Raw genomic sequence first — 14,313 nt, 5'->3', positions numbered from 1 at the left:
ATTATCTACAGTACTTTGAAGTATCACTGTTCAGTTATTCCTCAATAACCATTCAGTATGCAAATTTGTGTACATTGTCAGACAGCTATTATTCACCAGAGTGCAAGATTTACATAATTGCTATATGTTTATTTCCCAATAACTGTGCAATGTATATGCAAATCTCTCTAATCTGGTTAGCTACTTCAATCTAATCTGCTCTGATTGGTTCTTATACTTAAAGGGTAATATCCTCTTCTTTTGTAAATGAGTATAGCTCTGCTGATTTCAGTGATTTGGCCTAAAAATTGTTTTAATTTTTTTTTCTTTGCCAGCTCTTAAGCAGTTTGTGGACTGCTCGCCTCTGTATCCCCCCCGGTATATAACTCACCCAGAAGTGGGCAGGCCATGAGATCTCTACTCCCCAAACTAACACATGAATCTTGTACCAACCTATTGTCTGATGCAAAGGGTATCCCATCTTTCCTCCTTCACCACAAATTGGGCAATATCTAGAGAAATTGTGCCTGCCTAAAGTACAGACTCCCTAGTGATTCTCCTGTGGTAGTGAAGCTCTGCACTGACACCAGACAGAAGTGTTTCACTAATGTTAGCAATCTAGCTATAGAAATCTGAAAACATGGTAGCTTGTAGAAAGAAAACAAGAAATTCTATGTACATTTACAGTAATCCAGCTAAGAAGGCTCATATGAGTGACCTGGCATTCCCCGGACACAGTCCATCTGCAGCTGTGTTGTAATTCTTACATATGAGGTTTATAATAGTAATAGAGTGGTGATCAAAACATATTTTGGGATCAAAAACATCAGCAAATTTGTAAACCTTTTTGTAAGATTGTATGATATTCTTCTACAAGGGAATTTAAAATGTTAAAGTGTTATTTGAAAACACCTGTTTCTTCTAGAATTTAAGATTTTGAAATTTTTAGATTTCCAAGGCTGCCTATCATTTGAAAACTAATCCAACCAAAATTACTTTTGAGATTACACAAGACTGAAAATATAAATTTTGTTATATAGTATAGTGATATCTAAAATGATGTTTCTTAATGATGTCTCCTGGGTGGAAGTTAGCTTAAATGAATTTTATATTGTTGTTTTTCTTTTTTTTAAACATAGTCAGCTGTCAAACAGTGATAGAGAGGCTGTTATTTATCAACATACGTGCACAAATTACTTCGCTGCATTGAGATGAAAAGCAATATATAAATACTATAGATTCTTAGCTCAGAAATGAGTGATTGTAAGTTTTGAGAAGGCTGACATCTCCTTGACATTTTTCATAAAAGTAGCTAGTTTGGAGCTGTGATGCATGTTAGCAACTGGCCAGATTAGCAATCACAGCATCATTGGGTTAGATGGGACCACAAGGGTCATCTAGTCTACCCCCCTGCCCAGATGGAGGATTTGTTGTGTCTTAACCATCCAAAACAGATGGCTATCCAGCCTGTTTTTGAAAACCTCCTATGAAGGAGCTTTCATGACTTCCCTATGCAATTTGTTCCACTATCCTACTGTTCTTACAGTTAGGAAGTATTTCCTGAGATTTAAACTAAAACTGTTATACTGTAGTTTGAACCCATTGGCTCTTGTCCTGCCCTCTGTGGCAAGATACAGAAATCCAAGGAGCCTCTGTATTGACTTGGGGGGAAACCATAGTTGGCAGCATCATGATTGACTCAACTGCTTTATTCAGGGACAGTACAGCTGAGCACCAATCTGAGGAGAGGGCTAGAAAAGGTGCCCTAAAAATTGCTCATCCTGAACAGCCATGGCCAGCATACTGTAGCTGGAAGATGTTCCATCACATGGTTGAAGCTTACACAGGCCTTGAAAAATTTCATTTTGTCTCAGTGTAATAACATGGAAGGTCTGTACGCTAATGGATCGACCAGATCAAACTGACTCTCCTGCTCGGCAGATAGTTCTGATTGCTCAAGAGCTTGAAAGATATCGCATCAACATTGTGGTGCTGAGTGAGAAGTAATTTACTGAAGAGGGTCAACTGACTGAAAGAGTTCAAGGTACACATTCTTCTGGAAGGGACAGCTACAAAACAAGCCCATAACATGGGCGTTGGCTTTGCAATTAGAAAAAATCTTGTCCCTTGTTTGGGGAGCCTACCCACTGGTATAAATGACAGACTGATGAAGCTTCAGCTTCCCTGAGAGGTGGATGTTATGCTTCAGTAATCAGTGCCTACATGCAAACAGTCACTAACTCTGATGAGGGGAAGGAGCAAATTTACTCCAAACTAAATAATCTGATCTGATTGACTCCCCACTCATGTTGGTGATGATGATTCTACATGGTGCAGCATACTTGGCAAACATAGCATTGGGGACATATTGAGCAGCCATTATTTATCACAAACACTGTCTTCCACCTCCATGACAAACACAAAATAATTTGGATGCATCCTTGGTCATGTCATTGGCATCTGAGTGACTATGTCTTGGTCTGATAGCGGGACCTATGGGACGTGCATATAACCTGGGTATTACACTGAGCTGATTGCTAGACTCACCATTGTCTTGTTCAGTCAAAGTTCTCCCTTTCTATTTGGCCGAAAATGCATAAAAACCAGTCATTTAAGAATCTAAATGAAAGATCCATCAACCACCGAACAATTCTCAACACAGCTAACTACCATTTTGAAAACTCTTCCAACAATCAGTGACAATGTATCTGCTTAATGGGTGGAATCCTGTGTAATACAATCTCTAATAAAGTTGTCAATTGTGTTGGATATACAAAATGCCATCATGCAGCTTGGCTCAATGATAATGGTTCTGAAATATCAAATCATCTTCATGCCAAACAGGCAAGCTCATGATGTGCTCTTACCTGACCTGTTCTCTGAATTGAAAAAGGCTAGATATAGAATAGCTTGCAGCACACTTCAACACAGATTCTGCCAAAAGCAAAATATGTGGTTTGAACACAAAGTGGCTGAATTCCAGGTCCTTTCAGAATAACATGACCCCAAAGGCTTTTATGATATGGTCAAAGCTGTGTATGGCACTACCCAATCTGCCTTTACACCACTAACAAGTGCTAATGATTAATTTCTCATCACAGATCACACTATCATCCACCAAGGGTGGTGTGAACACTTTACTGAATTACTTAATCATCTGTCTACTGTCCCTGATGAGTCACTGGATAATGTCTGTAAACTACCTACATCTAATGCACTTGCTGATCCACCCTCATGAGCCGAGATGCTAAAGGCTATTCAAGTAATGAAAAATAACAAATATCCTGGTCCTGATGAATTCCAGCTGAAGTTGTCAAACATGGAGGAAATCCTCTCATTGACAAGCTTTTTGAATTCTTATCATGTCTGGCTTCAAGAAATCATACTGCAACATATAAAAGATGCCAACCTTGTTACTATCTGTAAGTGCAAAGGCTTAAACAGTGACTATGATATCTACTGCAGCATCTCCTCGCTCTCTGTGCCCAGTAACATTCCTGCATGGATTCTCTTGAACCAGCTCCTGGTCCAAATTGTTGACAAAGTTCGGTCTGAGTCACAGTGCGGCTTTTGCGTTCAGCGGAGTTCTGTGGCATGATTTTCATTGTTTGACAATTAAAATAAAAATGTCACGAACAACATCAACCTTTGAATATCATGTTTCTCAGTCTAAACAAAGCTTTTGACACGGTCAGCCACACGGCTGTCTGGAAATTGCTTACTAAATTTGGATGCTCAGACAAATTTATTAACATTGTTTGGCAATTCCATGAAGGCATGGATGGAAAAGTTAGTGTTGATGGTGATCTAACAGATCCATTTCCAGTCACAAATGGGGTGAAGTAAGGATGTCTTTTCTCCTAGCCATTTTGTTTATATTTTGCTGCGATGCTAGAGGAAGCCCTTCATGGTGACTTTATACACTTTTGAACTGACAGGTTCTATAATCTTTCTCGTCTACTTGCAAATACCAAAGTGAGCGAAGCTTTGATCCAGGAACTGTTCTACTCCGATGATTGCACCTTGGTGGCACATTCTGAAGCAGCATTACCAGATCGTACAAACCACCTTGCTGTGGTGGCTCATAACTTTTTGTCCTTACCATCAGCCAAACAAAACCTATATCTGCCATCTCCTCAACAACTTTACCAAGAACCATCAATAATCTTGGAAGGTATCATGCTCCAAAGCATCAAACAGTTTATTTATCTCAGCAGTATGTTAAATAATGAAGTGACATTCGATCACAAATTAAGAAAGTCAGCACCACATATTGTTGCCTTTATCACTACATTTGGAAGGAACATGGAATCTATCTGTAGACACAAATTAAAGTGTATAATGCTGTTGTCCTCATGACATTTCTCAATGTATGTTTGTGACATACCAGGTACAATCCAAACTAATGAGCAGCTGGTGTCACCCCTGCTTTACAACTTTGGGTTTCTTACAATGCTTTGCTGAAGTAGCTCCCACCTGGGCCACTTGCAAAGAACCTTCAAACATGCAAACCACATCCTGAGTGTCTGTGTGCAGCTGCAACCTGCCAGCCACACATGGGTTACACTCTGGCTCTCATCAGCCTTGGTTATATTACAAGGTGACCCCAACACAACCCCTTCTTAGATACTCCCCCAAAAACATATGTTCTGTATTGCCCAGCTCTCTCCTAGACAATACAAGCTAAATTATGTCCATTATTTCTTTAAAAGAAATATGTATACAACTTGTCACCCCAAATGGAGTTTCCCAGATGCTTCAATTTAAACACACTGGATTAGATAAAACAAGTTTATTAACTACAGTGAGATTTTCAGTGAGTATAAGTAGTGAGTATAAGTAGTGAGACACAAAAGTCAGAAATGGTTACAACGTAAATAAAGATAAAATGCTGCTGGTGCCTAACTTCACAAACTATGTGAAATTCGAAGGAAAGTTTTCTCACCACATGCTTTCAGTAGTCTTACTAACCAAACTTCACAGGTCAGGATATCTCCCCCAGTCTAACGGCTGCTTCCTGTGTCTTTCAGGTGCAGTGAATAGATGTGCAGAGAAAGGGGGGTGGACCCTTGGGTGTTTGTCCCTCCTTTTTATAGTTTCAGTCCCCCTCTTGAAAAACATTTCCAGCTGGAAGCAAGGAACCAGTCAGTCTGTGTGGCAGGGAACTCCATGCTGTTTCTTTGCTAAGATGTAGATTTTTTTTCATCTGCCCCCTTGTAGCCAGACAGACAGCCCCCCCCACTCAGATCAGCATTGCTGGAAACACAGGAGGAAGCCGGAACAGGGCACTTAACATATATTCCAGCACAGCCTTTGAAGCTGTGAAAAGCACAGGTGTGCTGCTACAATGTGCCTCTGGGAACAGATACGACGATTAAGCTCACAGCAGGCAGAGGCCCTGTGACAGACATGGCTCTTAGCCCCTACTAAATAGCGTGATGCACACACACCAACATCCTAGGTGGGAAAATATTTACCCTGATAAAAGAAATGTCCAGTAGTCGACACCTATTGTTTCTCTCCCTTGCAAGTGTAAACTACTCTTGCGAAAGCTGGTGTCACCCAGACAGACCAGCCTTAATTTGGCATAAGAAAGGAGCAAGAGAATAAAGGAGTACAGAGGTATAAGTAGGGGACCTACAGCACCATGATTTTTGAGTGCTTTTCACTATCTATCTGCTGGTCAGATAAATGACAGCCTCCCAAGGCTTCTGCAGCTAAGAGGGTCCATAAGCCTTGTCCCTTATTCGTCTTTCCGCGGAATTGAGTGACCGATCCTGGCTTGGCACTGCTGGGATCGAGAGATGCAAGGAGGGTAAGAAGCACCCACACCTGATCTCCTATCTTTAGTGTACACATATTTTGAAACAGAGCTCTATACTTTGTTTTCTTTCTTTGGGATTGTGGCTTCAGTTTTGTAACTCGTTTGTGTGTGTAACATCTCTACATTTAAATAAGTAGGCACTAGCAATTTTGTAACCACATGATTAGAATCTAGCTTAATAAATTTTGGTAACCATTTGTGCATAAGCCTGACTTGTTTTCTCTGGTTTACTGTAAAGCAGCCAACACAATTAAAGAACCTCAGCTGTTTTGGCTCTAAAGCCTGGCCATTAGGTGAGAGTACTAAGAGCCTAGCGTTGAGTTGTGCCGCCTCCACGGGGCAAACTCTTGGGGCACCTGTCAGTCAATCCTGGCTGCCCACTGCGAAGGAGCTCTGAGCTCTAGCAGTTAAAGTCACGGGTGTGGAGAGGCTCTTAGTGCTGCCATTGGGGCACCTGTCAGTCAGTATTGACTACCCGCTGCGAAGGAGCTCTGAGCTCTAGCAGTTAAAGTCACGGGTGGTTAGGACCTTGGGGCATCTGTCAGCCTAGCCCGGGCTGCCCGCCGCGAAGGGACAGTGCGTCCTAGCGGTTAAAGTCACGGATGGTATAAACGGGCATAGCTGGCACCTCACCAAACATCCTTGGCCGTCAGCTAACACCCCTTTCCTACCTAAGAATGGCCACTTATCAGGTGATGGTCCATCAGCCTATTTACACCTGTCTGAGGCATTAGCTTACCCTTTGTCTCTGAGGGATTGATTTGGGCATTCCTCACACTTCTCTGGAAAACATACTTTTAGTCATGACCTTAGCTTATGTTTATAACTTCACATATAATGCAGCTATGTGCATTTTGCCATGATATTACTGATAAGCAAATTATGAGTTTTTAAATTATACTTCACAAGGCATAACTTGTAAAACAATTATTACAATTGTGTGTAGGGTGTGAACATGGGTATATTCTGTCAGTCTGAAACATTATCAAGTCACATTAAAAAGCTTGACAATTTCCATTTGTGACACCTACAGTGACTGCTGGGCATCAAATGTCAGGACCAAGTGTCCAACATGGATGTTTTGGCAAAAGCTGGTTTGGTTGGTAAAAGACTCATTCGATTTGCACTCAACTGAGATGGACTGGTCATGTAATTCGTATGCCTGAGACTCATCAAGTAAAACAAATTCTGTATTTTGAATGAAGCTCTGGCAACTGTAAGCAAGGAGGGCCAATTAAATGCTTCAAAGACACTCTGAAACAAAATATTCACAAGACGAGTATTTCTGATTCAACTTTTGAGCAACTGATGACTGATCGCATTGCATGGTGCAACGCTGTAAGAGTGGGTGTTAATGACTTCAAGAAGAACTGCGCTACGCAGCTGAAAGAACTGCCTCAGGCGCAGAAACTATGTTCAGCTCAACTAACACAACAAGGCAAATGGCTCTGTGGCCAGTGAGGTAAATGTTGTTCTTCCTGAATTGGTCTATAGAGTCAAGCAAAGACTCTAGTACTAACTGTGTTTGTCTACATCCTCCTCGAAATCAGGGAGACTAGTATTATAATTATAAGTCCCAAATGAAATCTTCATGGTGTTGGTGATAACTAAGGTTAAGATTTTGTCACAGGTATTTTTAATAAAAATGTTGTGGGCAATAAACAAAAATTCTCAGAACCCTGTGACCTGTCCCTGACTTTTATGAAAAATATCCTGCAGGGGATAAATAGGGCACTGCCAGAGGCTTGCAGCTGCTCTAGCCCCACTGCTGCTACTGTGGCAGGGGCTGACCACTGCTGCTCCAGCTTCAGAGGGGACTGACCCAGTCCTGGCCGCTGCTTCTGCCCTGTGACCGTTGCTCCAGTGGCTCGGGGCTGAGAGCTGCTCCAGCCCTGCCCCAAAAGAAGTCATGGAAATTCCGGAAAGTCACAGAATCCGTGACCTCCATGACAGAATCGTATCCTCAGTCATAATTGAACCCTAGTACTTTCAGAAACATTTCCACATTGAGTAATTAGTAAATCAATACTAAAACACTTCAATTGCAGTCTAAAGTTACACAAATCCTACTAGGTTGGTAGGAAAGTTTCTTAGCACTTCAGGTACCTTTATGTGTTATAATCAAAAAGTTTACATCCTTAGATCAGCCATGTAGCTATTTCACCTTCTGTACTCTAACAACTTGTTCTCTTACTTGAGCCCTAGTTCACATTTTTTTCTTCCTTCACACTCTGTGAATCCCCTTCTCTGTCAGCCTGTCTCATCTGGTGGTGTACATTGTAATGCCCCCCCTGCACCTTGGTCTCTGAATTGTTTACCTTATGTAACTAGTTTGGGATTGATGTAGTGTTCTTCCTACCTCCTTCCAGGGTTGTTGAACTCCTTTGTCAAATTTTGTCATCCCTTGTTGAAACACAGTGTCTTTAGCCATCAGTTTAAAGACAATTTGGGGCTATTATGTTATTCTCTTGGAGTACCCCAGTACACAATGTTAATCATTTGTTGTCAGTGAAGGTTAGCGTTTTGGCACTGGGTTGTTTTTACAAAATAAAGAAGTATCAGACCTGACAGCATTGCTTATCATAATGACAGGTTTCAGAGTAGCAGCCGTGTTAGTCTGTATTCGAAAAAAGAAAAGGAGTACTTGTGGCACCTTAGAGACTAACCAATTTATTTGAGCATAAGCTTTCGTGAGCTACAGCTCACTTCATCAGATGCATACTGTGGAAACTGCAGAAGACAATATATACACAGAGACCATGAAACAATACCTCCTCCCACCCCACTCTCCTGCTGGTAATAGCTTATCTAAAGTGATCACTCTCCTTACAATGTGTATGATAATCAAGTTGGGCCATTTCCAGCACAAATCCAGGTTTTCTCACCCTCCCCCCCCCCAACCTCACTCTCCTGCTGGTAATAGCCCATCCAAAGTGACCACTCTCTTTACAATGTGTATGATAATCAAGGTGGGCCATTTCCAGCACAAATCCAGGTTTTCTCACCCTCCCCCCACCCCCAACCTCACTCTCCTGCTGGTAATAGCCCATCCAAAGTGACCACTCTCTTTACAATGTGTATGATAATCAAGGTGGGCCATTTCCAGCACAAATCCAGGTTTTCTCACCCTCTCCCTCCCCCCCGCACACACACAAACTCACTCTCCTGCTGGTAATAGCTTATCCAAAGTGACCACTCTCCCTACAATGTGCATGATAATCAAGGTGGGCCATTTCCAGTACAAATCCAGGTTTTCTCACCTCCCCCACCACCCCCCACACACAGACTCACTCTCCTGCTGGTAATAATCAATTACACTTAATAAATAATATATTAGAAAAATGTGCTTTTCCTTTATCTGTTAATGACCTTCAGTATTAGACCTCATCTTGTTTTCATATGGCAGAGAAGCCAAGGCAGTCATGCTTCTTTGCATAGGGTCAACTCCTGTCAATAATGACTGTAAGTCTAGCTCAGTGACAACATAGCTAGAAAATGATCAATCAGAATGGATGAGCTAAAGGAAAAATCATCACGTTGCTTCACAGTGGTATAGTAGTAGCAAAGAGGATGAAGCAACTACATATGCGATGAATAGTAAATGTATATATGTATCAAGAATTCTTGCTGGATTTTTCCTCTAACTACACATAGGAAAATTATAATCTCTAATGTATGTTCTCTGTTGCAAATAAGGCACTCGTAGCCTCTGTGACACTTTCTTGGGGCACCCAGAACTATGAGTTACCTCGTTACCCCTTTGCGTTGGCAAAGAGACTTGCTGGAGCTAAACTAGGTGACAGCTTCCTGTCACCTGAGTGTGTTAACCACACCAGACAAATCTCTCAGAACTCTGCCAGCGTTTACTTTGCCTTGCAGGTAACACTTGGTGCACCCAGTCCCCAATCCCTCTTGAAGAGTATTTCCCTATGGGATCCAGTCTCCCTCACTGGACACTCACTGTTTATGAAATCTGCTGCCTCCAAAAAGACAATGTGCACACGAGCTTACTTGAGTCAACTAAGAATTCACATTTTTGATAAAACAAAGAGAATTTTATTAACAAAGATAGAAATTCACGTGATACTCAGTAGGCACAGGAGAAACAGATATGGTTACATATAAAACAAAAGTATAACATGCTTCTAGGAGACTAAATATAACTTTAGCAAACTAAACTCTTTGTCTAAGTTAAGTTGCTCACCTAAAACAAATCTCTGTGTCACCAGACCCTTGGGCCAGGATCCAGCTTACATGGATAAAAACAAAGTGCTGTTCTTTTTGCTCCCTTAGTAATGGACCTCCCCAAAGGGTTCTCATTCCTCCTTACAGTCCAGAGAACCTCTGAAGTGTAAAGTTCTTCTCTTCTGCTATTGGTTCTTCAGTGTGCTGACACTATTATTGTCTTTCTCATTCTCCCGTTGCCTTGCTTTTCCTATTGACTTAATATGCAAATGAAGCTTGTGTTGTGTTGACTTACACAGTACTTGATTTACATCAGAGACCTAGGAACACAGATAAATCAACATTCCTTTGTCTGGGAAAAAGTTGTTTATCTACCCGGTCTGTTTACATAATTTAAACATATTTTTAGTATATACATACAGCTTCTTGAACAACGTCCGTGCATACATCTCGCAATGCTTATGGTGGCCATTACGTTATAAGCTTTCATTTGACACCCTACACAACATTCTTTATAGATAAGTACTATGACAGCAATATGCTAGGTGTTGTAAGTTTGGCAGGCCTGATAGGAGTTGCTGTTACATGACAGTGAACCCTTTGCCAGTGAGCAGTGAGGGACTCTTAGGGCACAGCCTGCTACTAGAACTGCTGTTCGGGTAATCCAAGCCTCTGTGCTCTGGATCCCCAGGATGTTTCAAGATCCTGGAATCTGAATAGAATCCAGCCACTATCCTAATCTCAGGGTCACTAAGCACACTCTCAGGGGACAGACCTTCTATTTGGCATCCTCTTCCAGATGTTGGAATGTGCTGTCCATCCATGTAGACCCCTCTGGGCACAGCACTGACCCTTCAGACTCCCCAGTACTTAAAACTCCCCTCCCAGAACTCCACCCGAAAGGTGTGACGCTTTGGCTTACAGTTCAACACTCCAAGGGGCACGCAGTAGTTGTGAAGGCTGCTACACTTTGTACAGTCTAACATCTGTATGAGCTTTTATCCTTAATCATATAAAGTACAGGAGAGTACAGATCATACAAACTAATTAAACATCCTGAACTGAATGTCCCTCACTAGCTTATCTTTCCCTTGGGAGTCCTTGGGGGATCATGTTTGTTCTGTCAGGCAAAGCGAGTGAGGTAATATCTTTTATTGGACCAAGTTCTGTTTGTGAGAGAGACAAATTGGCAGGCAGACAGTCAAGGTCATCTGCCTCCTTGCCCTTCATCAGCCTCTCTCATCTTAATCTGGTACCAAATGGCTCTTCCCTCAGATCCCCCTTGTGAGTTCTTTTATAGCAGGGATCATATGCTTCTTTTGCTCTAGTCCTGGTAATTTTCCATTACATTCCACACCTCTCCCCCTTCAGATAAGAGGAGGAAGGGTCTTCTCTCAGTTTGAACAAATCCATTGTCCCAAAGCGTTTTACTTTGAATAGACGATCATTGAGTGCACTCGCCATTGTCTCTGGCATGACAGAGACATGACACAACCCTGCCTTCCATGACGCAATAATTTCATGATACTGTCTCATAAAATCATCCTCAATTCAGAAGTGGTATGGACAGAACTCCCAAATCATTGCATTCCCACATAGACAAAATTGTAAACGTCAGGAGGTATTAAAGTGAGTGTTATTTCCTTAGGATTGCTAGTGTTGAAGATCTAGAAAATAATTATGACATGAACATATGGAAACCTGTGTCACTAAAATTGATGTACCAGAGTTAATGGCAACAATGGCCAATTGACCTTAAGATGGTGTACAATAGTCATTTCTTACTGAACAAATGTTCCAAAATGTGAAGCCTAACACAAGGTGTCTCAGTATCTGCAAGTAACTTTTTAATAACTGGATGGTTCTGTAGTGTGTAACAACAATGGTGAATAATGCTCATAGCAGTAATAGGCAAGTCATGTTTTCAAGGTTCATCTTCAGAATACAGGAGAAGCTCTGGCCCCGCTTCTTCCCTTCCAGTTCTGGTCCCGTCCCTTCCTCTCCTCAGCCGGGGCTGGATGCTGGGTCGAGTGCCCCGAGCAGGCGTCTGGGGAGAGCGAGTGGCCAACCCTCCCCCCCGCCCCCCCCTGCCGGCGTCGCCTCGAAGCCCTGCAGCCCACCCGGGCAGTTTAACAGGGCCCAGGGCTCCCGGCTGCCACAAGAGCAGCAGCCTGGGCCCTGGGCAATTGCCCCTTCTCCCCTCCATTGGCAGGCCTGAGAATAAATAACTGGGATTAAGCACAATTTAAACATTGCTGAAGCCGGAACATGTTCTAACCTGATTTAGAAAATATGTACTACTCAGGGTCTTTTTCTTGTCTAGCCTACTCTTTTTTTAACCTGGTGAGCATATTGTATGACCCCATTCCTACTGACCAGGCTAAAAGAGGAAATAATCTGGTTTAACAATACCAGTTGTTTTTAAACTATGCTTTGGAATAGTAGTTTAACATGATTGTTTGCCCTGTGAAGGTTGGGTGGTAAGAGCTAGAAGCATGTGAAATGCACATTCAAGTACTTTGATAAGAAACACACCAAAATAGAATACATTTTCATAGGGGTTTCTGATGTATTAAAGATCAAAATTATAAAAAGGAACATTTTGTAAGCAAGTTATTTAAAATTTTATGCATGAAAACGTAGATGTTATGGCCAGATCCAGAAGACCATACTTAATCTACAAGCATCTTATTCAGTATATGCACTGTACCAAAACCTGGTTGAAATACTAATTTTTTTGAAGAAATAAGCAGGATATTACAGAAGCTGCTGCGCTCTAGGCTGTGATATTCATACTACAGACAAAACCATTTACTTACATCCTTTTATATCAGGATGCTTCATTGTGTCTACTGGTTCACTGACCTTTTGTGTAAAAGAGAGCAGAAAAGCAATCAGACATGTAAGGCTAATAATATATCAGGGTAACAGACTCCTTTTTTTACAGAAACTGTGGCATCTACATTGGGATGATTCACTGTTTTTTAGCTGAAGCCTTGACGACTTTTTAACCCTCACCCTAACTTGGCAAGAGTGTGACTTTTTTACCCTCTTAGAAACAGTCTCATTAGAAAATTTCCTAAATTGTAAATACAAATTCTCTCTCTCTCTCTCTCTAATTTTTATGCTGAAGAAATTATGTCCCCAGAATAACATGAAACCTGTATCTGTGGGCCCTGGCAAATACAAACAGTTAATGAGTTTAAGACTTAAGTTTCTACTCTGTAAATTATGAGGTGGATTTCAATGGTTGCAAATTTTATGTGAAATTATAATTGTAATGGCATAGATACAGCTGGGATTTTAAAAACAGGGAATTACATAATGATTTATTCAGCATGTTAGGCTAGAAAAAGGAACCTAATTTTTCTATACTACATTCTTTATTATATATAAAAAAAAAAATTGTCCATGTTCAGTTTTCCTGGTTTTTCCTTGCTTATGGTCTAGTGAAGTAAGCACAGAACTTGTGAGTTCTAATCTAGTTTCTGGTGCTGGGAGGCAAATCTTTCAATCTCTCTAGGACTAATCTTTCATTCCTCTCACACCCAAAACTCTATCTGTGCAAATTTGGGGTTTGAAAGAAATTAAGTTATGGATTCTATTCCATAGTTCTTCTTTGAGTGATTGTTCATGTCAATTCCAATTAGGTGTGTGCGTGTATGGCAGCCAGAAGGCTTTTCCCCTAATAGTACCTGTCGGGTTGGTCCAGGCACCCCCTGGAGTCGCGCCTCCCTGGCACTGAATATAGAGCCTTGCTGACCTGCCACCACTTCAGTTCCTTCTTACCATCTGTGACGGGTAGCCGGAATGATCGTTATCACTTGCATTGCAAGCATAATTTCTCTAGCAATTTGAACTTTTTTCCTGTAAATAGTTAGGTTATTGCAGCAGTATAGTATAGTTTAGCTAGGTTTCACTTGGGAGTACCCTCCTGCTTTTCTCCCCAGTATTGTAAACCCCACGCAGCATGTGACAAGTCTGTGCCAAGAAGTGACCCCCAAACTTACTGCCTGAAGTGTTTGGGGGAAAGTCACCAGAAAGAATGCCACAGTATCTTCAGGGGATTTCGTCCGAGGACTCAGAAGAAGAGGGATCAGCACCTCAGGATCTTTCTGATGGAGGCCGCTCTCCCTCCTCACTTGGATTCCAGTTCAGTGGAACCAATGCCGAGCCCCTCAACATCGGTGCACCGGCACCAACAAGACATGAGTCGGCACCAAGGAAGGACTCTGCCAGAGACTCTCAGAACTGTCAAAGTTCCCCACATAGGAGCTCCACACATGGCAGTGGGTGGCATCGTTTGCAATCCCTGGTGCCCCACA

At 41.8% G+C, this 14,313-nt stretch overlaps 1 protein-coding gene across 3 annotated transcripts in view; it reads left to right on the top strand.

The window, feature by feature from the left end:
• Positions 1-14,313, top strand: part of ATRNL1 (attractin like 1) — a 1,099,511-nt gene that overhangs the window by 644,393 nt on the left and 440,805 nt on the right. The gene's annotated exons all lie outside the window — the stretch shown is intronic.

Source organism: Lepidochelys olivacea, assembly GCF_965140295.1.
Source record: "Lepidochelys olivacea isolate rLepOli2 genome assembly, chromosome: 7".
NCBI classification, from domain to species: domain Eukaryota; kingdom Metazoa; phylum Chordata; order Testudines; family Cheloniidae; genus Lepidochelys; species Lepidochelys olivacea.
The sequence above is the reverse complement of the archived record's forward strand: the minus strand, read 5'-3'. Positions and strand labels throughout refer to the sequence as shown.